Source organism: Nesoenas mayeri, assembly GCF_963082525.1.
Source record: "Nesoenas mayeri genome assembly, chromosome: 3".
NCBI classification, from domain to species: domain Eukaryota; kingdom Metazoa; phylum Chordata; class Aves; order Columbiformes; family Columbidae; genus Nesoenas; species Nesoenas mayeri.
Window position 1 is genome coordinate 83632512 of NC_137544.1, and position 24883 is coordinate 83657394.

At 44.6% G+C, this 24883-nt stretch overlaps 1 protein-coding gene across 2 annotated transcripts in view; it reads right to left on the minus strand.

Annotated features, from left to right (window-relative positions):
* The window catches only part of AHCTF1 (AT-hook containing transcription factor 1), a 41585-nt gene extending 37190 nt beyond the window's left edge, over positions 1-4395 (minus strand). The window contains exons 1-2 of one of the 2 annotated variants that reach the window (XM_080341211.1): positions 4258-4395; positions 1843-1930 (exon numbers count right to left, since the gene is read on the minus strand). The gene's annotated coding sequence lies outside the window, so the exon portion shown is untranslated. The other variant, XM_080341210.1, reaches the window with a different exon arrangement.
* Positions 4396-24883: the final 20488 nt, after the last annotated feature.

Here is a 24883-nt window from a genome sequence, read left to right on the forward strand (position 1 = left end):
ACTGTTCTTGGGTGTTACACATGCTGACCAACTTGGGCATCAAATAGAACCCTTACCCTACACTACAAACCAGTACAGCCAGCCACTTACATGTGCACACAAAGCCTATTGCAGTAACTCTACCCTACATGCTTTCCTGCAAATACAGTTTTATGATTCTTTCTTCCAGCATGTACTAATAACCTATTTTCCTTACAGCACAGGAGGTTACAGGTAGTTTTGAAGACTAGACATTGGGAACAACACAAGCTTATTAAACAGAAATGTTTAGAAATAAATACAATTTGTATGAGTTGTGCTTCTGTGAAGAAAGATTATGCTCTGAAGCCTGGGCACTGGAATCTCCTACATTTCAAGTCACAAGCACCCTGTTTCAGAACATGCTCCAGTATCTTCTGCCAGCATGAAAACAAGCGTGTGAAACATGGGAAGTGTAAGTCAGGGTCCGCACTACACGAGTCAACATTCAGAAAAATGTTCTCTTCTCCAGGCTGAAGAGTGCCGGTTTTCCCACCCTTTCCTCATAAAAGTGCTCCAATCCCCTCTAACCATCCCTGCAGACCTTCACTGAACTCCCTCCAGTACATCCGTCTCTCTCTTGTGAGACTGAGGAACCCAGACCTGGACACAGCACTTCAAGCGTGGCCTCAACAGTGCCAGTCAGAGGAAGGATCACCACTCTACACCCACTGCCAACGCTCCTCCTCACACAGTCCAGCCTTTGCTGCAAGGTCAACTCGGTGCCCACCAGGATGCCCAGGGTCTGTTCTGCAGAGCTGCTTGCCAGCTGGGCAGCCACCAGCATACACTGGTGCATGGGCTTGTTCCTCCCCAGGTGTAGGGCTTTGCACTTCCCCTTGTTGAACTGCATGAGGTTCCTCTCAGCCCATTTCTCCAGCCTGTCCAAGTCCCTCTGGATGACTGCATGACCCCCTGATGTCATCACCACCCTTCCCAGTCCTGTATCATCAGCCAGTTTGCTGAGGGTACACTCTGCCCCATCATCCAGACCATTCATGAAAACATTGAAAAATGAACCCTCCCTCAAAGTAGCCTATGTCACTTTTGACTGATGGTAGTACATGAAAATCCATTTCAAATGTCAACAACGTTATGGCCATACTGAAGAAAAAGCTAAAAATATGGTCAGTCGCAGCTCAAGATATGATTTCACAAAACACCTCGACTTCACTGCCACCAAAAGAGAGGCCTTGCTACTGCCTCTCCATCTGCTCCTTTGTTCTACTACTAACCCAGAAAAATAGGTAGCTTTCCACCAGGTTAGCAAGTTCTTGCACAGAGAACTAGCAAGCATCACAGCTCGTACAAGGAAGGAGGCAGGACAATGCATTGGGAAAAAGAGGGAATTCATACATGTCTGAAACTACACCCTCAGTTTGCAAGGAAAGCTAAAAAACCCTTTAAGAAAGGACACCAGCCAAGACAAACCCAGTCAACTTTTAACTCCCTCTTGCACTAGAGACTCACTGTCTCAATGAAAAAGGCTGCAACTGAAAGGTGTCATTCTGTCATTCAGCCAGATGTGGAAGCTAAAGTGATTTCAGGGAGATATTAATTGGTAATGAGAGAACAGAGAACACTGTGTGACACTATTCACGTAACATTTTCTGAGGAAACGGGACAAAGAATAGGAAGAAGTCAAAGAGGAGGAAATGGGAGAAAAACTAAATTATTTTGAGAAAACCAGTATCCCCTTTGTTGGATAACAAGTAAAGATGGCAACTATAGAATTTTTGAATTATTATTAATGACTCCTTCAGTGACATTTTCCCCAGACAGAAAAAAAAAAAAAAAAAAAAAAAAAGCAACTAAGCAACTCACAAGCATTGGATGAGCAGCAGATGGAAAAGACACTTTCTGTACCTCAGTAGTCAGGTTCAGAGAATTTCCACTTTGCCCTGTTTTACTCCTGCAGAAAGAACATTTAGTGAGTGAGTTAGCAGGCGATTTAGCAAGTACCACTGGGTCATTCCTTCCCACTTAGGCAGGAAACCTCCCCACAATGGTTTAGGCAAAACCTCTATATTCAATCCAAAACCCAAGTTCTAGTCTAAAAAGCCACTAGCCTAACAGAGACAGTCTGTATCAGAATTCTACAACCAGGCTTATTTCCTTCAAGTGCAGCAGACAGACTGTCTTGCAGAGCTCGTGCGGATGTTCCACAAGCTCTCCAAGCAGCACGAATCTGCAGCAGAAGGTGAGAAGAAGAATTTCAGCTCTCTCCCCCAACAGCCCCCAACAACTAAGATTATGTACCTGATGCAAATCATAGATTTGATTTCCCTTTACATGAAAAAACAACCCAAACCAACACAGATGAGAAGCTGACACTAGAGCCAGTTTACCCAGCTACCACTTATAGCTATGCTCTAACTTGACTACACCTTCAGTGAAGAGTGGCAGTCCCCGTCTAACTTGGCTGAGCTAACAAAAGTTCCTGAACTCAGTTCTGAAATTATGCTCTTTTCTACACTGCTCAGTATACCTGGACAGACAGATGTTGGTGCTGAGCAGCTCAGTACAGAATGCAGCCTTCCTCATTGAAGGAGACAAGAGCTAACAAGATATTGCCAGCATACCACCCTGGTGCGCTACCACAATACTTGCCCCTACCAGCACAAATTCCAGAATCACAACATCACAACTAAGAGAAAGGGCTTCCAGAATCACTGGAGGTCACCTGCTCCAAGCCCCCTGCTCAAGCAGGGCCACCTAGAGCAGGCTGCCCAGACAGCTTTGCAATATCCAGTTCTGAAACATACTTTTACAAACAGTAACCTGACAAGGTGAACTGCAAAAACATGTGCAACACACACAACAGGCCCAGGTGTTTGCTGACTCTCTCATACCAACTTCAGTATTCTCTCCACTGCACAAATAAAGCAGTATCACACCGGCAAAGGCTTGTCAACGTTATTTCTCTAAAACTACATCTGACAGCTTATGAGGCAGAAGACACAAAATCAACAGAAGCCTCATTAAGTTCCTTTCACTGTCTTAAAGAAGCACACACCCACCAAATCAATGCAGGAAAATGAACTGATGTCAGGGAACGAAGAGGTGTCCTCAGCAGAACATGGTACAGGGCTGTGTGCCCAAACACACAGCTCCCAGCTCCCACCAATACCATCATCCAGACTGATGGCCCTAAGGTAGCACATGAAATACCACCTTTGGCCATACACCCCAAACGGGGTTCAGCATTCTCAACAGAACTAAGTCCCTACCTTGCCCATAATTTTACCAAACAGGATCAGGAAGCAATTATTAGACTTGAAAGACTGACATCACGCTTCTCTCCAGAGGCAGAAGCTCCAGACCTAGAGTCACATTCTATTAAGTAAGAAATCAAGCATTTTTGTTTAAGCCAGCAACTTTGCTGCGTGATGCATGCTTCATGCAGAAAATCAAGATATTCCCACAAAACGCGCTGGATTCCTGTAAAGCTCTGCTCTCCCCATTAAACCCAGCCTCTTCCCGCGACCGCGGCTCTACGCAAAGAGCGAATTTCCCGCCTCCTCCTGGAAAACGACACCGAAAAGGGGGAGGGCGGGGGACGGGGGAAAAAAAAAAAAAAAAAAAGAGAGAGAAATCAAAGGAAGACCCTCCGAAAAGTCACCGAAGCAGCGAGAGGCGGGGACGTGCGCCAGCCGGGCGGCGGGTGGCCGGGCAGGAGGGAAATCTACCGGCGGCAGCCGCCACATCTCCCACGCCCCCCAGCCTCTGACGGCCGCCTCCCGGCTGCGGAGCCGCCTCTTCCCATGTGCGCTGCCCAGGCCGCGCCGCCGGCCGCCCCCGACCGCGGCCGGGCCACGTGTGGCCGGGCACGGGGCCGCAGCCCAGGGGGTCACTTACATAAGGGCCGGGAGACAGCGGCCGGGCGGCCTAAGGCCCCCGCCGGGCCCGCGCTGCGCCAGAGGCGGCGGCCTAGCCGCTCCAGCAGCACCCGGTACCGGCCGGTGCGGGGGAACGCAGGAAGCCAGGCGGAAAAACGCGCGGGCGGTGGTCGCCACCTCCACCTTTCTCTCCCTGTTCACCCCCCCGCCCCAGCCCGCTTTTCCCCGGTACGTGCCAGTGAGGGCGGCGGCATCTCCCACAGCGGTTACGGCGGCTCCGCCCGCGCCGCGGCTGCCCGGCCGCGACACACTGCGCTCCTGCGCAACCGACCGCGGCCTGCGCTGCGCTGCCGCGCGCCACTGCGCCCCGCGCCGCTGCCCTCCCCCGCGCGGCACCCACCTCGCTCGCTCACCCGCCGCGCGGGGGGCGGGGCGGGGGGCGGAGTTCTCGCGAGAGCCGCCGCGGCCACCGCGGGAATTTTCAAATTCTCGGGACACGGCCCTGGGCGGCGGCCGCCGCTGCACTACGCGTCCCAGCGTGCCGCGCGGCCAGCCGCTTCCGCTCCCCGCCCGCCCGCTTCCGGGGAGGGCGCGGGGCATGCCGGGAATTGTAGTTTCTGGCCTGCAACGGCGCCCGCCCGTTCGGCAGAGCGCTGCGGCCGGAGCCGCTGTGCCGCGGGGCCCAGCCTAGCCTGGAAACCGAACCCCTCACTAGTACTTTGCAGCCTTGGTTTGTGGTTTTTTCACACCTCATTACAGACTCGTGCCAAGCATAGCTGTTTTAGCAACAAGTGCAATCTTGGCAGTGCCAGTGAAAACTCGGGAGAACATGGGACCATGTTTCAGTGGAGCATGAGCTGCACAGCAGTGTGGGAGGCTGGAGAGAGTCCAGCACAGGGCAAAGAAGATGATTAAGGGAGTGGAGCATCTCCCTTATGAGGAAAGGCTGAGGGAGCTGGGGCTCTGAAGCTTGGAGAAGAGGAGACTGAGGGGTGACTTCATTAATGTTTATAAATATATAAAGGGTGAGTGCCATGAGGATGGAGCCAGGCTCTTCTTGGTGACAGCCAATGATAAGACAAGGGGCAATGGGTACAAACTGGAACACAGGAGGTTCCACTGAAATTGAGAAGAAACTTCTTCTCAGTGAGGGTGACAGAGCACTGGAACAGGCTGCCCAGGGGGGTTGTGGAGTCTCCTTCTCTGGAGACATTCAAAACCCGCCTGGACACATTCCTGTGTAGCCTTGTCTAGGTGTTCCTGCTCCAGCAGGGGGATTGGACTGGATGATCTTTTGAGGTCCCTTCCAATCCCTGACATTCTGTGATTCTGTGTGTCTGTAAAGGCCGTTGGCCTGTACTAACCTTCAGCACTCTGAATGGGGCTTATGCCAGGAGTATTTGCTCATAAAATATGCTGAGTGTCAATGAGAAGAGGATTCTGTGCATTTTCCAGGCTTGCGTAATCCCTGATCTTTAGTTTATTGCAGTTGTTCCTACCTGCCTGCAGCAGTCTAAAGAGCACAGAAGCAGAAGCATGGTTAGATTTTAGTGAAATAATACTGGCAATTAAAAATACTTAAAATCATTAAGCTGTAGGCATTAGATAAAATTTCAGACTTTACCCATATGACAGCATAAATAAGCATTTTGTTACAGATAGAAACCATGAATATTGCACACATTCACCTCCAAAGCCAGGGTAGCTGGAGGTACCTATCTGTACAAAAGTACAGCCCTCATTCTTTGTGTCGATTTAGCAAGCTGAGTTGTAACCTTTTTTCCATTCACTTCACAACATAAGGTACATGTCACCACTACATTGACAAGATACTTACCCTTTTGGATTTTACTTCTTGGAGGCAGAACATCAGCAACATTAGGAGAGAAAAGTATCACTGTACTTGTGAACTGCTGTTCGTTGAATCCTTTGAATCATGACTTTGGTGCTCTGGATGTTGTTTCATTTAAGATGAGATGGTAATAACACACCAATGTATCTCTTGTGCAACACTGTTTACGAACAAAGAATGAGCAAAGTCCCACTTTCTTGTACTAAGCAAGAATTAGATGACAGAAGATACTTCCAACCCCCTTTCCACCTAACAATTGTCTCTAGGACTCCATCTTTTTCTGCAGCTAGCCAGGAATTAGGCATTTTGCTCTTTATATTGTGTGTATTCAAATCTCCATCACTGTGCAGAAGGCAGTTTTTAATCAATCTGCACATGCCTGTTCAGAATATGGTACTCCTTCTATTTCAGCTACCAAAAGACCTTTATTTCTCTTATACTCATCTGAAATAAGCAAAATCCCTTAGCCATACCAGCTTCAACAGAGCATAATGCGGTCACTGACATGCTTAAATGGCAGCAACCTAATTTCTTCAATGTGAGAGTTTTGCTATTATCACAAGTTGACTAAAGCTCACTGAACTTATAGTAGTGCTTACAGCATAATTTATTGTCATCTCTCTGATTAAACTAAGGAACTAAGTCTTCCTTTCAGCTTTAAAAACAAAATGAGAGAATTTTAGTTTTTGGCATTTTAACAGAATTTTCACTTTTGTGCTATTTTTTTCTCCAGCCCACATAATATCAAAGATATTCTCTTCATAAAGAGATTCATTGCACATCACGTTGAAGACAATTTTCATTACAGCTACAAATTGTCCAGAAAATACCAGAGCTATTAAGTGTCAATCAGGAGTTTAATCTACCTTTTCCCTTACACACCCACATTTACATCCTAAAATACCCTACAAATGGTAAGAGTGAAAAATCAGACTACAAGCCAGTTCTTGCATTCTAGACTTCCTCAGCTCATCCATAATGAGTTTAGTTTATTTTGGAGCAAAGCAGCTAAATTTGAGATGAATGTTTGAACCTGCAACGCAGTAATACGTGCTCAAAAAGGTTTACTCAAAAAAGAAAGCCCCAACAGGTAATAACACTAAATGATGCTACTTGAGACTTCCTTATACTCTTTCAGAAAAATAGCTTCTTTTAAGTAAGGACTGATCTGTTTCCCATTACAGCAAAGACTCCCTATTAGACTCAGATTTTCTAAGACAACTAGCAGACACTCACCTCTTTCTTCACCTCCTCCTTCCCAGGAGAGGAAGCCCCTGCCAATATCCCAAACTCACCTGATAACCGCTTTCCCCACCCCAGTCCCTCTGGATTTTAAAGGGGTAGGCTATTTAGCTGCAGTTTTGCTCTTATTTTTAACAAGAAAGCATATGTAAAAAGGCCAGCAAGTTAACATAAAATTGAGAATACACCGTTAGTGACTGAAAGGAGAGAAAGTAACTGTGAAGTTCAAAGTGCAAGTCTAATGCTGCCCCTTTGAGTGTATGTATTGTAACATGGTCAAAACACTATTTGACTTTAGAATAGGCATTTTTTATGTTAATTAAAAAATCTGCAATGCTTCTAAGTGGCAGGAGCATCAAAGGAATGACAAATACGTTCAACTTCTTCCTGCAAAATTAACAGCATACATTATCTCTAAATTACAGCTGTGCCTCTTAAGGTTGTCTACCATTTTTTTTATTATTATGCAAATGCCAACCGTGACTCGGTGGATGCTGTTGCCATTTTAGATGTACTAATTTGTAGCACATAAGAGCGCCAGTCATGGACAAGGAGCCCACCGTGCCCAGCAATGAAGGTGCACAGGACAGCCCAGCTGCTGACTGACTGGGGGAGGTTGTGCACACAGTGATTGGGCATCTGTGAAATGGTATTTGCCTGCACAAGAGGAAGCCTGACCCTTGCCAAGTGTTTTTGGTGAGGAAAAGGGGAATTCTGAAGGTGTGTTAGTTTTGCAGCTGGACACTGGCAGCTCCTCCCAGACGAGCTGGGCAGCGTGACACCTGTGGGGCAAAAGAGACTCATTGGAACAGAGCACGGGATCTTTAAGTTGCTCAGCAGCTGAATTTATGTTTGTGGTTGGGATTGCCCAGAGATAAGGAACAAAAGAGATAGAGGACAAGGACAGAGCTTTATACTGTCTGTGCTGGAGTCTGGAAGGTGAGATAAAGAGGAAACTCCACAAGCTTTTGCCTTTGTGTTGCTTGAGTATCTGCAGATCTGCCTCAAAAAGATAAAATGGAAAGTGTTGCATGTTTGATAATATTTTTTTTCAAATCATCATGAAGAGCATACAGTAGCATCCACTAATAGCGCTTCTTAGTTGGTGCTCACGGTCTGAAATTTTCAGTAAGCTGTACCAAAATTAAGCAGATCCTCAGATGAAGAGAGCCCTGTGTTAAAATGAAGTTCAAACTGTAAGTATATATCAGGGGCATAAAGGCAGAACAAAAAAGAAAATGCTGCCGTGGTGTAATAATTATTTTCAAGCACAGGATTGTTTATAAATACAGGATGCTCAGAGATTTGTTTATACTTATCCAAATATGTAATTACAAGGATACAAGTTTAAAAACAAGAATTAAACACTACCTTTTAGTAATTATATAGGAGGAATCTATTTGGAAAACATATCCTGTGTCTTTAAAGCCAACTATTAAAAAGACTCAGACCCAACAGGCAGGAGTTCAGGCTGTTTGAAGGGTTTCACTGTGAATTGTTTCAACTGAGATTTTTTTTTTTTAATTTATGTTTTGTGGTTTTTTAAAAGACTAATCTTAATTTAATTTTCTGGATTCAGAATGCCAGCTTATGCCATACTAGCAATAAGTTTTAGACATTTTTTGCTCTTAAGTAATTTATAAATATTCTCAGACTTTAATTCTACTATATATTTAGTGGGGAATAAATATTTTCTATTTTTCCTTTAAAATGGTACTCATTCAATTGTAGGGCACTACTCATATTACACATTAAAAGCATTAATTACTGCTTTTCAATATCAAATCCAAAGTAATTACAAGCTTAATGAGCCAATAATAGTATAACAGGATCTCTTCTATTCTCCACTAAAGCAGCAATAATTTAATATAAAGAGAGGCACTCCAGAATTTCCCAGAGAAAAAGAAAATTAAATGGTGTTTGGAACTGCAGTTGCTAAAGTCATGCAGCCATTAAAAAAAAGAGAGAAAGAAGTGCTCACATTTCAGTTCAAGCAGAAAAAGAGACCAGAGGAGACCTTGAAAACTGCTTTCTTGAGCAGCACACTGTGTGTTGGTCACATCTTGGGTTAATCTGTAAAAAATGTAACAGTTTGATTGTCAGAGATACTCCCAGCTGCATTTTATGCCTTTTTTTCCCCCCCTCTATTGGAGGCAATTGTTTGAAGCCCAGACATCTTCCTCTTGCTGATTAAAAATGTGACTTTTCTGTCCTTAAATCCAGTTGGGACAGGAAGGCGGTTTCTGAATCTGATCCTCTGTCACCCCTCTGCTGTGTGTGGCAGTCGGGGATGTCCCGTGGTTAACAGGTTTGGTGTGAGCTGAGGTGCTGAAGAGACCTGTCTTTGCTCTAACAGCTTGTGCACACATGTTCCCAGCTGAGCAACAGAGAGATGACAGGTGCTGGAAGGTCTGGCTTCTGGGAGGTGGGAACCTCTGAGTAATATTAGTAGCTTGACTAATGCCATTCAGGCTTTTAATTTCATAATTTAGGGACACTATGTCATCTTCCAAAGATCTACAAAAAGCAGTCACTTAGAAGTAAGGAAACCACTGTAAGAGTTGGTCTGAAGAACAGTATTTGCCTGAACATCTTCAGAGACTTGGAGAACAGATGGTCCTGATAGAAAGAATTGTACAAGGACTTGGAGAGAGGCTTGAGGAAAAGAACTGTGTTGTACAGGTCTCTCCGACCTGGGGCTACAGGTAACAATAGCTGCTGTCCAGAAGATGGATTTCATCTGCTGCATCAGCCAGACTTGCCCCCCACCTCCTCCCTGTTACTAAGGCCAATGAAGAAGAGCATACGCAAAGGCTTGCAGAAGGTCTTGAGGTCACTCAGCGGACAAGTAGGAGAACTCTGAACGCGAGGTGACGCAGGCACAGACGGATTCTGGCAAGCAAAGCAGGGACTCTTCGGGCCTGCGCAGTTAAGCCTGGATTGCGAAACAAAGGCAGAGATTGGCCTCAATCCATGGGAGCAAGGCGGGGGGTGAAGAAACATAAAAGATGATTCCTGACTGGACATTGTTGAGATCTCCCCACCAAAGGATCACAGGGTCCTGACAGGATGCTGCTTCGGGATCTGAGACCATGGGGATGCCTTGAGACTCGTCGGTGGCAGCTAATCCTCTTTCCCCCTTTTCTTTTTCTTACCTTTTCCTCCACTTTCTTGATCACGTGCCACTTTATGGCCAAAATATTAAAGTAACACTGTTTGATTGAATTATAACCCCTTGGCATTTTTGGTTGCTTTAATTTTGCGCTTCGAGATCAAGGTAAACGAACCATCACGAGTTTATCACTGAATGCACCATGACACCCACATAAGCAGTTTTTTCCTCCTCAAGTACATGCATTTCTTCACAATACAATAACCTTCATGTTAACTCAAAATTAATATTGTTCTGTCAACAGCAAGGCTGAGAAGGAATGCAGATTTACCTCCAAGGGAGATGATTGCTTCTAGAAACAAACTGGTCATTATGACAGGATTTGTCTCATCTAACTTTAGCTGTATGAAAGATGAGCATCTAGTTTAAATGTGCCCGAAAGACTGGTTTTCTTCAGCTATGCTGACTGACCCATAAATCAGATTTCCCTCACTTATAACCCTGCAGTGCCCTGGACCATAGACCCTCCCACCTACAACATCTACCTCTGCCAATAAATTAAATAAGTCATCTGGGCTCTCTCTGTATCTGGGTGAAGGAGTGTGCACTTTAGGAGACTTTGTTTGTCTTGTGGCGGGAGAGGCACCTGAGTGGGTCAGCATGAAGGTCCCTCTGGGGTGCCTGGGTCTCCCTCTAACATCAGAGGGAACCCAGACAAATTGCAGAGAAGGGTGCCTTGCTTTGAGCTGGCTACCCATGGCTGGAGGAATCGCCCTGTTCATCGAGGGTTGGGAAGCTGCTGCTGCACCTTGCTTAGTGCATAGGCAATTAAATCTCAAAGCCAGCTTCTCCCATATGTGGTGCTTGTTAGACTGCTCTAAGACCTTCCAATTATCCATACTGATCATGAAATGAAAGGCAAAATAACCCCCAGGTGCAGGAGTCTCTAATTATGTACACAGTTCTTCATAGGGAAGTTCATGTCCCACATTTATTTACCTTTCATGTTTCTTTTTAGGTTCTTGCAGGTGAAGCTAGGTTGTTGCTTCATTGTGTCTAAAATGACCAACATATCAAAACAAAGGGTAAGCTGTGTTGATGTGGATATACCTTATACCAGTTAATTCAGAGCAGGCAGTTTCTTTTCAACTTTTTCTTGACTGACCACACAAGAAATTGCCAAGTTCTCCAGCAGCATTTCACTCACCCAGCCTTTATGATAACTGATGTCCCTCATTTTGCAACATTAAGGTCATGTCAATAGAGTCAACAAAGTGGGACATTCACATTCCGGTTGTAGCACTTGGTCTGCATTACACATTTTGAGAAAACTGGGGTTTATACTTGATGGTGTAAACAACGAATACTCTTTAACATAGGCAAGGAATAAAAGTTCCTACATAGCACATGTGCAATGTGGCTGAATTAATTGTACTGTTCAAGTGTGATGGTTTTTATGCCTAATCCTAAAGAGCAAAGTCTTAAAATCTATCTCTGAAACACAGTTTCCCTGTGATTTCTGTTGCAGAGTTTATGCAGCACAAAGCTACAGGCCGTGCACGGGAACTGAGAAGTGGGCTGCTGTGCTGAGGTGCTGCAAACCACCCTGCAGAAGCTTTCTGAGGTCTAAAATAAGAACACTCCAATAATTAAGAGGGTGGTGGTTTCATTGACACCAAAATCACTCTGCTGACTAAATTTCATTATCACTGTGCAAATAATGCATGTGTAAGGTGGTTTATACTGTGTTCAAATTTGGAGTGCCCTAATTTAACACAACTGGAGCTGGGAAGGGATCAGTGTGAGACTGTTGGTATTAGGTGTTTTCTTTGGTCGTTATATTCTCTGTGCGTGACCTTAGGTCAAAATGCCAAAAGATGCAAACTGGAAAGCTTGGAAGCAATCAAATCCAAATGTATGTAGCAAAAACTTGAATGCTGGAAAATACAACCTGAAAAAAGGAAAATAAATTAAACTGGCTTCTTTTCACAGGGAATGTGGTCATACATGTTGAAATTGCTGTCAAGTACAGATTTTTTAAAAGTGTGTGGTATCCAGCAGTTCCTCTCTAAGCAGACAAAGCAGATTATGCAAGTTCCTCATGACTGTGTGCAGGGGAGTGCAGGATGTCCGTGTTTCCTCAAACCATCTGTAACAGACCAGCTATTGAAAATATTTGGGCTGAAGAGTCATTTCCCTGCTCAGGTAAGGTTTAATGTCAGTGTGCCCAGCTGTGCGAGAGGCACTGCTGAGTGTGAGCGACTAATATACTTGCCAGCACAGCAGCTGTGATGTCTGATTTATTGCTGTGTAGGCTGTCTGGGTAGCTCAGCCCTGCAGCCTTTTATTCTGCCAGATGCTGATCGCCTCCTGAGAGGTGTTAAGACACCTCATTTGTCAATGGGTGCTCGGTGCCTTGCAGAGAGTGATCAGTGCTTTGTTGGCTTTGACCCACAAGTATTGAAAAATAAAGGTTAATCCATCCTCTCGCGTACAGAGACAGCCAGCACAAAGCTAGTGCCCTTGAAAGAGCCACAGTGACCTCGGGAATGAGCAATTTAGAGGAGGAGACATCACTCAGTCTGCTGAATCTGCTCATTAACTGCTGGAACAGAGATTCACTGTGAATAAATAGTCCTTTTAGCTTCTCTTACTCCATCATTTCAAAGCTAGAAAATATTATTCTGGAAGTGACATGAGGGAAATGGGCTGAGTGCCAGCGGCTTGAGGGTCTCCCTGGGCAGCTCCTGGCACCGGCGCTACCTGACCTGCATCAGACTTTGCTTCTTTGCCTGGTGCTCCCAGAGGCTTTCTGGGGAGGGGTCTTTTCACTGCCAGAGAGCCCCAGCTTGTATGTAGCACCAGCTTCATTGGAACATGCCACCTGAGACAAAGATCAGCTGGATTGTCTCCTCATCTCCACTAGAAACTATAGCAGAAGCTTGTACCATGCTAATTAAACAAGTTGGTGGAGCTTTTACATGCAAAACGGGTGCTGATGTCCTACAAGGAGCATTGTAAATGAGTTTGTCTGCCAACTTGTGTTGCTGTTCCTTGCTGATTGTAAGAAAATATTTATTTTAAGTGAGGAAACAAACAGGTATATTTACTATTTTCTCCCTTCTGCTAGCAAACATTTCTGTCACAGGTTGTATATCTTTCAGCATCAGTGAGTGGGAAAAAAACTGAGGTTCCCTGAAAAAAATGCTGGCAGAGAAGTAATTTATTTTCTCATTTCTTTGCCCTCTCCTTGCACACAAAGACTCAAACAGTGGACAAATCTAAGAATTATGTCAATGCAGGGCTGGGTGCTGCCCCTCTGCTGCCAGCTCCTCCAGCAGAGCCATCTCCTCCTCCTGGGTGCCACCGCATGCAGCACGTCCTCATGCTGCTGCACCATGGCTGGCACCCTGGTGCCATGTAAATACATGATGTTTAGCTTCTTCCCATGAAGGGTTGTGAGCAAATTGTATGATTTCACTTCCAATAATTTCTGTTACTGTAATATTTATTATAATATTAATATATTTACATTACTGCATATATTGCTATATTATTATAGGGTAGTTGAGTCACCATCCCTGGAGGTGTTTAAAAAATGTATAGATGAGGTTCTTAGGGACATGGTTTAGTGCCAGAATTAGGTTAATTGTTGGACTCAATGATCTTGAGGGTCTCTTCCAACTGAAATTATTCTATGATTCTACGATTCTATTCTATTACAGTAATGTTTAAATCAGGACCAGTCACTGAGAGGACTCTGGTCGGGGATCTCACTGAAAGTAAGTTTTAGCTGGTTTCCCTATGTGACTTGTCCTGCAGTCCTAGAGGAGATGTGAGGTTTCTTTGCAGTCTGCCAGTCACTGCAGTGTGCCCCTGGCTCTGCTGCTGGCAAATAGGCTGCTGAGCTCTGGTTTTTGGGTTGTTTTTGTTTTGTTTTGTTTTGTTTTTATATATCTAGCTAAAAAAACTAAGTTCAACAAGTTTGATCTAGATGCACTGGCTGAGATCAGAGTCCTGTTTCATTAGGCTTCATATAAAGACAGGATTATACCCAGCCTGGCTCACAAAGTGCTTGCAGCTTTACCAGCTGGAAGGGAAACGGCTATAATGAGAAATGCCTTGCCAAAATTTGTGCAACAGATCCAATGCTGAGCCAGAAACATTAGCCAGGTATTCCAGTTCTTGCAGTCACTTGTTCAAGTAGACTTGCTTCAAATTGGTTAGTATGTGGAACTGGGTATTTATTCATACCAGTAGCTGCTGTCTCTTAAGAAATAAACTCAGAAAAATACACTGCTAAATTAAATATAATTTGGAGGCATTTCTGGCTGCTGGCTGAGCAGCACTTCAGCCAAGGAACAGCTCCAGCAGCAGCTGCTGTGCTGGGTGATTAACATCACCTTCCTTGAATTTTGCAAAGCTAACAGCATGCAAGGACCTACTGAAGGGCCAGATGGCACCATTGACTTCTAGTCCACATTCGCCCTTGATTTCAACAGGGAATTCAACGTAAAAATAGTCACTGTGACTTGGCCCTGGCTCTAGAGAGCTAAGATGCATAGATTTTTCAAGCTATAAGAGGCTAATTCAGTGTTCTAATGCCTCTTTCTGCATGAGAACAAATCACTGGCTTTTACCTACTCATTTCCATGTCAAGACTGTGACTTTTGGTCAAATGACAAATTATACTGCTGTAGTATGCACACTAGCTGAGTCTCTCACTTCAACTGGAATTAAACTGTGGGAATGGGATCCCTCCTTCTCAGCCCCTGCCCTTCTGACTGCATGTGGTTTGTTCCAAAGTGTCACAAATCATCTTAGTTCCTTGCATATGTGGTAGATTCTAGCTGCTCTGCATCGTCAGCTTTATTAATCAAAATCAGCTCCCTGTGATGGAGGGTTAAGTTTAGAATTTACTTTGGACTGCGTTGCCTGTTAGGTCTGCCAGAAAAAAAAACCAAAACAAAACAAACTACTGCTGTAACTCAAGAAACATAAACCTGGAGATTGATACACTGGATCCCTAGGCATGCACTCAGAATTGTGTACTTAAGAGTTCTGTTGTGGTTAACCCTCTGCATTTATAATATGGGAATCCAAAGTCCTTAATACACTAGTCAATGTCTTTTAAGACTTGTAGTGAGCTGATTTGAATTGTTTCATCTCACCCTGAAGCCTTTTTGAGCAGTACCAGCATATAGTGCAATGTACCAGTGAGACAGACAGAGGGACAAATGTGAGGTCCTCAGAGTGAAAAGGAGAGAAACAAGGAACTGAACTGTGGGGATTACATATGGTGTTAAAACCCCATGGCCAACTGAGGGAAATCAGGGATGATGCTGAAAATGGTAACCGAGCAGCTTGGATTTAAAAAAAAAAAAAAAAAAAAAGAAGAAGAAAAATCAGAGCTCAGGTGTTGCTTGTACTGAGAAGGTGAATTTTTTTCTGTACATGTAGTAATAGGGATTGGGTTTACTAGCAAAGGTTTAGCTGCCCCATAGGACTAGCACTATGTGGGTTGCTGGTTGCTGTACATCCCAGACTGCCTCGACAGAGCTTGAGCTGAGAAGACTGTTCTTGTGGCCTTGACACTGAACAACTATAGGAAAAAGCTGTGATGCCACCAAAGTGATGTGTTTCCATCTACTTTGTCAGGTAAGGAGATGTTGGGTTGCTGAAGCAGGCAGGGCTTGCAAGTGTCCGCCAGCAGCAGAGAGCAGAGCAGATGAGCAGCCACGTGCAGGGGAGCCCCGTTGTGCCGCTGCCTTGTCGCAGGGCAGGCGTTTTCTTGTGGCTCAATGCAGGACAAATAAATAAAGTTTCCATCAAGAAGGCCACTTGCTGCCAAGAGGGCGAAGGAACGCAGTTGTTGGTACAGCGACAGAAAAGGACTTGTAGGAAATCTGAGGCAGCGCCCTGCCGAGTGACAAGTGGTGATAATTTCTTCTGCTGCTCTTCTTCTGAGGTTAGCAAAAGGGACAGGTCTGGTTTCAGGGCCATTACAGCTTCATGTGGACAGATTATTCACTTTTCTTATTTGAGTGCCAACAATGGGAAATGAGTTTGATTCATGGCACAACTTCTATCACTCTTGTGTTTTGTTTGTTTGTTTGGTCTGTTATAAAATTCTGTATGGGATGAACATCAATAGGGCAAAAATTACACTTGCCAGAAGCAACAGCTGTTATACTTGTGCTTGAAGAGGAAGAAATAAAGTCTTTTTTTCCATGATTGCCAACAACGTCTTCATGCTTTTTGGACAAGAGTGAAACAACAGCTGGTACAGACATGTGTTCCTCTCCCTCCCCATCTTGCAGTATTAGCAACTGTTAGTGTGAGTCAAAGTAATAGTCATTTACTAGTAATAAGCAATTTTATCTGAAAGTAGTTAATTCCCTACATGTGGGAACTCATTCTCAAATGGAAAGATACGAATTAGTCATGGTAATTTTCTTGAAGTAAATGGCAGTTCAGGCTGTTTGGACTAAAACTTGTGCAGCATCTGATGTTTATGGCTATAGCAATAAACCAATCGTGATATTTTCATCATATCATTTGAATGAGAGGTTAGAAACTTGTAATGCTCTGAGAAACTAGTAACGTGAACAACATTGCATTAGGCAATTGCAGCATTGCAGTTGGTAGGAAGTGAGACTGTCAACATCTCCTCAGACTGAGGGAAAAAACATCACCAAAACACACTTTGCTGCAATTTTAAAACCCTTCCAATACCAAAGGGTTTAAAACCCAGCATCAAGAGCAGGTCACATGAAGTGCTTGGCCCAATTCAGGCAATGTGCTGTTGATGAGCTGCTCTTCAAGCCACCTGCCTTCTTCACTCCTTGATCCCCAGCGAGAAACAGGCCCAAAACACCTTTGCTTTCACCATTTCCCCTCAGGATAATGTATTGTTGCTTCTGTTACCTTCCTCAGCTCAGGGAAGAGGCAGGGAAATAAATGTATTCTATTTTGGGTGCATGTATATTTTCTTCTGAAGGAGGAGTCTGCTTTAGTCTTTCAGCTCTTCTGAATATGTTTCTTAGCCTTTCCTTACATTTTCCATTATAGAAGCTGGATAACATGTTTTCCTACAGAAGAACTGTCTCCAGCAGGATGGAGAGGGCGTTGCATCCACCTCGGGAGAGTGAGCTTGCACCGTGTTCCCACAATAGGTTCCCTATGACAGCTCTGGCAAGAGGGTGGTGCCAAGAGCTGCTTCTTGCTTCTGCTAAAGCTGAGCAGTTCTCCAGGCTGGATGTCACAGGAGGTCCTTCCAAGTCCCACAGGGATCCCCTGGGCAGGTATAATGGGTGTTCACCATGGTGCATTAATCAGCCTCAGGACTTTGATAAGTCCCCAATGTGAGACAGACATGAAACAAGGTAAATATAGTTGTTAGATGTGTCAGGCTAGGCACTTGCAGTAAGCTTTGGTGATAGTGCAAAAAGGCAGAGGTTGAGCCCTTGTCTTCAACCCCATGACTAAGCCTGGTCACCCGTGTTCAGGGAAGATTAAGTCAGATGGAAGCTGGTGAACACGTGGGACATTTTTTTGGCAGAGAATATGCCAAAAAGAAGTCACTGCAACCTTTGACAGCCTCTCCAGCCTGACCACTGCCTGAGTCAACCCTGTGATACAAGGCTGCAGTGGGCCTGTGAGCCAGCTCCACCTCTGAGCCATCTCCTGGTCTCCAACATAGCCCTGAGTCATCCGTCCATGGCTGTTACTCCTCTCAGAGTTTCAGCACAGCAGAAGACCCCAAACAAAAGTGCGTTGGGTAGAGGAAATGTGGTGCTTTTGTCAGAAACTGTTACATGCTTGCTACCCTCCTGGGGCTTGCCCAGGTAGGCTTTCTGCTGCAGTTCAGGTCTTTCCCCCTCTGCAATGCACTAATTGTCTGGGGTATCTGGCATAATCAAAGCCATTCCTTTGATTTACTCAAATTCCAGTTTAGTCAATTGCCAGTCACTGCTTCACCCAGGGAGCAGGGATGTTCTCTGAGCAGCAGCAGAGACACAGAGCCAGTAGACCTCAGATGAGGTGTGCTCACAGCTAGAAAACCTCAGGAAGCACAGTGCTATGACACTAGCTGCCCTGTAAAGCCAGGGTTTGGCCTGAAGGTGTAGTTCGGTTTCACTGAATGTTGGTTGCACATTAATGATAACAATTAGTTAGGTAGAACTAGATGATGTCTGGATTACAAGAACAGAAGAAATTTAGACAAGTGGTTAAGTTTGAGGCAGCATCAGAATCCACCTCATCTTATAAAGGAAGCCCAACTAGTATACTTTTTCTTCGTAGCCTTTCTAACCCAAACTCTTCGAGGAGGTTGTTCTTGGCACACAAACAAGAGAAAACCAATGCAAACTGTAAGTTAATCAAGTAGAATCAAATGGTGCAAGGTTTTGCCCTCATGGGATGCTGAGGGAGGACGAGCTGTGTGGGTTGGTCTCCATCCTGCCAGAAGGGCAGATGCGCTCATCTGGGCTGCAGGAGTAGCAATCTCTACTTGAACTGGTGGCTAAACCAGACTGGAAAGAGTTACTCTGATAACAAAGAGAAGGGAAAGGCCTAGGGGTACAAACTCAGTCTATTCTACTCCCCCTTGTAGGTAATGTGTTTAGATCCTAAGCAGAGAAAAAATTCTGAAAATACCTGTGAAATGCCATCTCAGTCAGAAACAGGGGAAAATGGCAATATTGCTTTATGAAAAGCAGCTTGCCTGAGTTGCTATGGCTAACACATAGCTGGATACTGGGTAAGAACAGTGCTGAAAATCACTGGCTACAGGCCACTAATATATCTGAACAGAGGAAAACGTGAGTGAAACCAGAGCCTTGCTGAAGTCACAGAGAATTTCTCCATTTGATGTGCTGAGAAGTGCTGGTTGCCAAGCCTGAGTTCAGCCCAACGTTCCTAGCACAGCTCCAGGGTGTCCATCTCAATTTTGGGACAGTGACCGTGTTCTGCTGGTTTTTAACTTTGTCTATAGATGTGCTGATAAACACTTGGGCTGGGGCTCTAGCTTGCTGGCTGTGAAGCCCAAGTTGTATCACACATAAGTAGACTGCCTGACATAGCTCAGTTAACATCTCCAGAAACTTTTCTCGGTGTGCGAGGCTGCCAGGACATGAGGGTAAGTTTTCACCCTGCTGCACAGAAGGCAGGATTAGTTTGTTCAGTGCTGAAATACGCATTTTCCTATTTAGTACTAGAGTGCCAGTTCTAAATTCCCAGCAGAGGGAAAAGAGGATTTAGATCAGGCAGCTCCATTGATGCAAATGTATTTTAATTCCTTCAAACCAGCTTTTTATCCTAAGAGTGATGTTTGCTGGTATTTAAAAATGGGCCTGGTGGAGCCAGCTTCCCACATCTCTAGAAATTCACCATGAACAACATTTTCTTGGTTTCTTCTACTTGAATGCCTTCCAAGTTTGTAATTGGTGAAAGGACAGGTTTTCTGTTCCTGCAGAGATCTGAAACACAGATTTTTCTGGTCAAATGGCAGAGGTACTATTTTGGCAGAGGCAGATTACCAAATCATCTGCAAGCTGCTCTCTTGCTGGGGAGACAGGAATCATTTGAGAAGTTTCCATCACAGAAAGCAGATTCACTCAGGACAGCATACCTGTACCTGGCCACACTGGGCGAGGAAGGCTTTGCTCTGGTGCAGCATCCCGAGCCATGGCAGTCCCCTGCTAGGGAGGGTGGGAATGAAGAAGATGAGGCTGAGGATGTGGATGGAGAGCTTACTGGAGAGCTGAGTTCCCCTTCACTGATGTGATACTCATTGCCCTGTGAGCAGGGGGAGCCCATGAACAGCTCCTGGGGGTCAGTGGGCTCAGCATGGGAAGACGGGGGCTCGTGGAGCTCTCACCACTTGGTCAGGCAGGGGAAACTCACTCCATCCAGACTCATTTCAGGCCCAAGCAAGGTTGTTGTGAATCCATTAAAATGAATCCCTCAGCAGCCTCTTCATCTTTTATGACACAATGTAAAAATACAGCACATCCTCATATAGCGAGGGGCCTTTCCTCATGGCAGCAGCACTGCAGGGTGAAAAAAATTCAGTCCAAGAAAATGTGGTTTGTTTGGTATAGTAGGGAAACATGGCTGTGACAATAATATGTGTAATTTCACATGGCAAACTTGGGAAAAGTATCCAAGTAGACTGAAAAGCAGCCTGGCAGATGCCTGTGATGATGGAGCTGATATGGGAAGTGTTCAGACAGGATAAGCTCAAGTTCTAGGAATGACACTGTGGGCCAGAGTGCCCAAACATAGCTGTCTTCCACCTGACTGTAAGCAATACATATGCCCTTCATGGATGGATGTGGGCTCACTGGGGTGTACTTCTAGCACACCTGTCTCCTACGTAGGATTGTGGGCTTGAAGCTCGGGTGTTGTGAATCACTGCCTGAAGGAGCTAATGTCTCTGCTGGTGAGGAGGGGCCTCAGCACCTGGCTGAAAGTCACGGTGCTAGGAGAATTCCAAACTTTGCACCAGTTAAGCTCAGTCTGTTCTCTTCTGAATATGCAAATGAACTAACTTAATGAACTTCTGAAAACTGTGTTGTTTTCATTTAACTTTTAGACTTACAGCAATGAAGACAGGTTCATTGGAAAGGCACTTGTAACTTGTGGTAACATAAAGCAGAACCAGACCTTAACACCTTCCTTTACTTTTCCTGGTGTTACCATTAGGCACTTCTTGATGTCTGCCCACTGACTTTACTCCCAGAGAGAAGAGACTTGCTGCGTCTGTTTATAGTGAATAATGGCATATTCTTGAGGGGCTCAGTGGCCATCAATGCTTTTACTCACAGAGTATGATACTACTCATGAGGAACTGGCAGGCCCTGGCCCTGAATTGCTATCAGAGATTTATGTTTTCTAAATCACTTTACTCATGCAGGGACAGCAGTGTTAGGGTTTGAGAGGAGACATGTCTAGAAAAGCCTTCTCTGAGGAAAAAGGAGGACCTCAGAAGTGGAAGAAGAGAGGATATCAGGCTTCCAGGAATATGTTTGGATTTAAATGAGACCCTATGGCGGTTTGCATTAAAAATATTTTGCTAATTTGACAAGTGAATCAAATACAAGTAGGCAATCCCTCTGCTATCAACAAATCATTCTAAAGTTCAATGGGTGACATGTACTAGCATTTTTCTGTGATGAAATGTCACAGAAGTATCTCCTTAAGATGCATTTCAGTGCATTTTGAGATCTTACATGTCTTTAGAGTATTTTGCAATATTATGATATTATAATAACATGGTGTCCCAAGAATATGCAACAGGCTATTTGTGTTATATTGGTACCTACAAGCCTTAGTTGAGTTTGGGATTACTTTGCCAAGTACGATGAAAACAAATCCTGGCCTTCAAGACCATTTCCAGGAATAAGCAACAGAAGGGAAAACAACCCCAAAAGTGGTGAGTAACTTGCTGAAGTTCATTAGTCAATCAGTGACACCATCAAGAGTACAAAACAGATAATCTTGAGCCCAAGCCATTAGAGCACTCGGTGTTTGTGGTTCCAGGACACACCATGGTTTAGTATTTCAGAGAAGTATTTGGGGCTTTTGGCCAAGTGTAAGAGGCTTCATGTTCCAGGAGAGTAATGGGAACAGGAGCGCAGCTCCCAGATGAGTGTTTTTTCTAAAGACAATCACTCAAGGGCCAAAATTGCCTTTTTTTTTTTTTGCCTTTTGTGTAAACATATTATGTAAAATATGTCCTTTAAAACAATAGCTACAAATGCCCTACATTGCCTGGAGCTGGTTTTCTATTGTCTTGAGTGACCTCTCATCTGAAGCATGGACCGAAGCCAAGCAAAGGCTGAAGTGTGTGTGGTGCACAGAGATGGGAATGAGGGCTGGCAAGTGCCATTGTTCTCCTCTTTGCCTCCCAGTGAACAGCATTTAATTCTGGGTTTGGTTGTCAGAAGAGATTAGATACCTAAATTATAGTACCAATAAGTGGTCTGTCTGATTACTTAGGTGCAGAAAACATGTTTCACAGAAGAAACTGTCAGATGCATGATTAGGCCGTTTGTGTATTACCACAGTAGTATAGCACATGTTTATGGAAAGTCAGCTTTCGAAAAAAGCACTCGAACCATACAAAAATAATTAAATTAACAAGAGTCCTGGGGAAAAAGGATTAATTTTCCCAGCAGGCTGCCAGCAGGGACGAAGGCTATGTTATCAGCTCCACATAAGAGAGGTCTTTCTAGCAGAGCAGCAACACTCAGAGCTGTCCTCAGGAAGGCCCTCTCCAGGGGAACAGAGTCCAAACATAAATGATCCGTGAAGATAAAGGAAAACTGAAATGTGAATGATGGGAGGAAACCAAACAGAAAAACAGTATTGCAAAAGGGGGAGAAAAGGAATGAGCTATTATTTTAAATGCTTACCATCGGAGGACACTTCTGCTAGCTTTTGGCAGAACAAAAGGACATTGCAAAGAAAGTCAGAAAAGTGCTGCTTTTCAAAACGCTTTACAGTAAACTCTGAGATGGTATGTGCACATAGCCTCCAGAGGAATATGAAAATGTCTACTGTGTTTTTCTCCCAGAGACAAGGGCAATGTATTTTTCCTTATAAAAATAAGGGATGAGGAAATAAATGTCTCAGCAGCATTGTGCCTCCAGGTGTGCTACTCTGGAGCAGACTAGTGTCCCTGCAGGGGAGGTGGCAGCCATCAGCCCCACTGAGTAAATCCACATGGGGAAAGCTTGTCTCTCCATCACTATTAAGTGCAATCATTGCTTGAAGGGGATTTAAAGCACACGCGTTGCTCCTGCTCTCCAGAAATGCCATGGGGCAGGGCAGTAGGAAGACGTGCAGTAGGAAGAGGCACACCCAGCCTCCAGGCAGGCCAGCATCAGTTCTCCCACCCTGATCCCCTAATCCTTGCAGTAAGTATCTGGTCCCAGGACTGATAGTGGCAATAGTAACAGTCCATCTGGTGTAAATATTAAGCCAGAGAAAATAAATGCAGGCAGTAGTCCTGTTCTGACAGAGGGGTAGGTAGGAGGGTTGGAGAAGTCTGCACGAACCCTGTTCTGGTCCAAAGGATGAGGCAGGGCTTGGTCCCTGCTCTCTCCCCAGGTTCAGCAATAGATGGAGCAGACAGCAGCCATGAACACTGGCACCAACAGGCTATTTGCTCTCTCATCACTTGTGAGGCTGCTCATGTTCAGCATCTGCTCCCTGGGGAAAGAGGCTGTTCTCTCCCATCCAGCATCTTCATCACCTCCAGCCTTTCTGTCCCTGACTTCACATCCAGCAAGCCCCCCCTCCCTGGGTGTTTCCACAGGGAGAATTTAAATAAGGAAACCAAAAGAAAATACATTTGTGGTGCTGATGTGAAATTCAGGGCCCGTGCAATGACAATTCTGCCTGTGCCTTATTTCATGGCTCCCTTACCTTTGCCTACATATGGCAAAGGGTCCATCTCTCCTGTGCACCGTACAGGGACTAGTGCAATAGGACTCAGCCTCACCTGCCTGCTCTGCTCTACGGTAATGAAGACAGTTAGTAATACAAGCAAAGAAGGGAGGGTTTGCCCAGAAGGAGGAAGCCAGCATGAGCAGGCCTTGGTCAGCAACATCACAGAGACCTATTTCAGCAAACAGTAAGTTATAGGCTAGCACAGCTCTGTTTTACATAAATTTTATTGTGTTTTGGAGGAAATTGTGTACAGTCAATGAGGTGACTCCAGCAGCAGGCAGAATGCTTAGTCCGTGCGGTCTGGTCTTTTTCTTTCCAGCTACTCAGCATGATTCTTAGCAGGATTTTATGCTCTAAAGGGGAACTAAAATGATCAGCATCCATGGAGATGTCTCCTCCAATTGGGGTTAATTACATTTTTGGGAAAATTCGTAACTATATTCTGAGATTAAGAAGATATACCCTGTGTTTTTGTGAAAATTCAATAATACCTTTGTATCATTTCCTAATTTGAGTACCTGAAAATGTTCTTCATAGACAAAACATGCTGTCAGCATTGGAGAACATTTTCTTCAATACAGAGCTTTTTATTTGTTGCAATTTTTGTCATACATTACCATATCAAGCCTTTTAACGAATAACAATTGAGTGGTTTTGAGTGGACAAATTTTTATTCTGAAAAGAACTCTGGATTTGCAAGAGAAAAATATCCTGACAAAGTTGCAATCGCTTTAACAAAGTCCATTTAAATAAAGAAAAACAACAACACCCTGATGGCTGAAGATTAATCATCTGACAGTGAGGAGAGTATCGCTTAAGGAAGAAACACAGACACTGTGCTTATGAGTGCCAGCTTAAGATTCTTCCATCTCCACGTATTTCGCGTCACCCCTGTGCTCCCAGCCTTGTGCCAGCACAAGTATCTTCTTGTTGGATTATGGTTCTGGGAGTTAAGCTGGCTTTTAGATGAAAAATAATGGGCTGAGTTATTTTCCTGGCAAAGGAGACCCCTACTCCCCTTTGAAGTGTGGCAGCACCTCGGGCGGTGCCAGCAGGGTGAGGGCACGTGTGCTCCGGCACGGAGGCAGAAAGAAGCAGCTGCAGAAGTGCTATAAATTGGACTGGCTGCTGAAGACTTTCTCTGAAATCAGGGGCTTACTTTCTGCTTTTTTGCACCAGTTTTTAGCCAATGCTTTTTCTTAGATGTCAGTGCAGTTATATATCCATTTTCCACAGAGAGAACTCCACTGACAAGCAAACATGTTGTTTGGGGAGGCCATTTGCCCACAATTATCTGCAATTTCCTCTGTAATTAAAAATAAGAACTTCAGTTCCAAATTACCTTCTTGTCTGTTACAACCC